At 37.8% G+C, this 2,796-nt stretch overlaps 1 protein-coding gene across 2 annotated transcripts in view; it reads right to left on the reverse strand.

The window, feature by feature from the left end:
- Positions 1-2,796, reverse strand: part of PGM2 (phosphoglucomutase 2) — a 31,451-nt gene that overhangs the window by 2,093 nt on the left and 26,562 nt on the right. The window lies entirely within an intron of this gene.

Below are 2,796 nucleotides of genomic sequence, written 5' to 3' on the forward strand. Positions count from 1 at the left end.
CAGAGAGCTATGTATCTTTATAGCTCCAACTGGTCTTGTTTCTGTTAGAACTCTCCCTGATATAATTATTACCTAAACCTTAGATAGTAAGAGAAAGTCTTTGTTCTTAGGAATGCATATTAAAGTCTATGACTTACTTTTAAATGGCTCAGGGGAAAAATAAACAACAACCAAAAATATAATGTATATAGTGAGAGAGAGCAAATATCACAAAATGTTAGCAATTGCTAATTCTAGGTTGAGGTAAGCAAACCAGGGCTTTATGGCATGTTTGTGTAAATTTTACTGAAACATTGCCACACCCATTCCTTCATGTCTATGGCTGTTTTCTAGCTACGACAGCAGACCCAGTAGTTGTGGCAGAAACCATAGGACCTGCAAACCCTAAAATATTTACTATCTAGCTCTTTACAGGAAAAGCTTGCCAAGTCCTGGTCTAAGTGAGGGTATGTAATATTCTCTACATTATTATTTCAACATTTCTGTAGGTTTCAAATTTTCCAAAATAAAAACTAAAGACATCTACCCCAACAAAATATTTTTTAAAAAGCAGAACTTATACCAGAAAAGGATTTCATATCTTGAGAAATTAGTAGGTCATGAAATTCTATGAATAAATGAAATTCATGATATGACTATATTAGTAATATTTTAGGTTATCAGAAAATAAGGAAACCTTAGTCATGGTTTTACTGCTGTTGTACAGTAGGTATGTTGGTGCCTGGCTTGTGCCCCGACAGCATAGCCATAGCTGACTTAGTGCTTAATGTCCCATTTAATGAAAGCAAGCAACATTTCAATGCATATAATAAAAGTACACTTTTTCTAAGTGTTTTCAGCAATTTATAAATCAGTATTTGAATTTAAGTCCACTCAGTAAGCCATGTGAAAAATGTAAATACCACAGACCCTTACACATTAAATAGTACTATTATTTTAAAGCAAAGTTTTCTGGAATATTAGGCACATTTTTCACAGGATAATGAAAAGGAAAAGACAAATATAGACAAATATCTATAGAAAACATCTTTAAATTGGTCTAACGTCTATTTCCCTCCGCCCCCCCCCCGAAAAGAATAAGATACAGAAATATACAAACACTAAGTGAGAATAAGAATTACAAAGAAACCAATGGAAAAATCATACTCGATATAGTAGCAAACATTGTTATTTAACACACATGGAAACACCAATACTTGCACAATCCTACATAATAAAGAGGTAATATGCAAATTAACCCTCATGTCCTCACAAGATGGCTGCCTACGACCAGGCCAGCAGGGGGGTTAGTGAGGGACGACCAAACGACTGAACAGCAGGCTGCGTGGGGCGACAAGGCCGGCAGGGGGGCCGTGAGGAGCGATCAGGCCGGTAGTGGGGTGCAGTTAGGAGAGACCAGGCTGGCACACAGAGGCAGTGAGGGGCAACAAGGCAGGCAGGCAGGTGAGCGATTAGGAGAAGCGGTCCAGGATTGTGAGAGGGATGTCTGATTGCCAGTTTAGGTCCAATCCCCGGGATCAGGCCTAAACCAGCAGTCGGACATCCCCCAAAGGGTCCCAGATTGGAGAGGGTGCAGGCTGGGCTGAGGGGAGCCCCCACTCCGTGCATGAGTTTCGTGCACTGGGCTTCTAGTATTCCATAAAACACTGGTAATGCAAAGTGCTCAGAAAATGAGCTGTTTTATGTTTAAGTTGCTTCATAGCTGAGTTTTTGCCCTTTAAGCACAAGGTTTTAATGAGAATCTGTAGCAAATCTATTACAGTCCCATGACTTCATAGATCCATGTGATTGAGTACCTCGATGGTTAAGAACTATAATCACGACTCTGACAGCTGTTCAGCAGCTCTTACTCAGAAGATGCAGGGCCCACTGGGAGCAGAATGCTATTTCACTTAAACTCTCTGAGTTCTTGTTTTCATGTTTCTAGTTTTGTTTTGCTTCAGTATTTCTTGCTTTGCTATCAGCACTCACTTTGCCTGTCTAAGGGAAGTCTAACCCTAACAATTGTTTCCTCACCCACTCCTAATTTGCTGTATCTTAATTTGCTATTGGCTTGCCAATTTAAGATGCTCAGCAGTGTTCCTCTCCTCCTACTGGTGCAAATCTGATTCACAAACTCAGAAAAATCTTTCTACGAGCAAAGCTTTGGAATACATGTTGTAACAACTACCAAGTCTTCTGCTGTCTACTACAGTAGCCATTAGCCACACGTGGCTGTCAAGCATTTGAAATATGCCTCGTACAACCAAGAAACTGATTTTTAAATTTCATTTAAGTCCGATTGATTGAAATTCAAATTTAAAAATTGACACTTGATTTGGCTGTTGGAAAACTTGTGTGTTTGGAATAACTGGGGTATCAAATTCTACGTTTTCTACTGTAAATTTTATGAGATCTAAATACAGTTATAGTATTTCCAAAAAAAAATTGGCATTTGAATTGAGATACATGGCAAGTTGTAAGATACTACATGGATTGTGAAGACTTTGTGTGACAAAAACATGAAATATCTCAATAACTTTTAGTATGGATTACATATTTTAATGACACTATTTAAATAGACTAAGTTAAATCAAATATATTATTAAAATTAATTTCACCTGTTTCTATTCACTAATGGAACATTTAAATTTGCAGATGTGGCTCACATTTTATTTCTATTGGACAGAGTTGATTTCACCTTAAATTTTTCCCCCTGATTCTTAACTGTAATCTAAATAGAGAAGAGCTAGTTAACTGTGGGTTAAGTAGTTTGCAGTAGCGCATTTGCACATGCTAATGACATACACCACAGTT

The sequence above is a fragment of the Myotis brandtii genome, unplaced genomic scaffold (genome assembly GCF_000412655.1).
Source record: "Myotis brandtii unplaced genomic scaffold, ASM41265v1 scaffold1437, whole genome shotgun sequence".
NCBI lineage: Eukaryota > Metazoa > Chordata > Mammalia > Chiroptera > Vespertilionidae > Myotis > Myotis brandtii.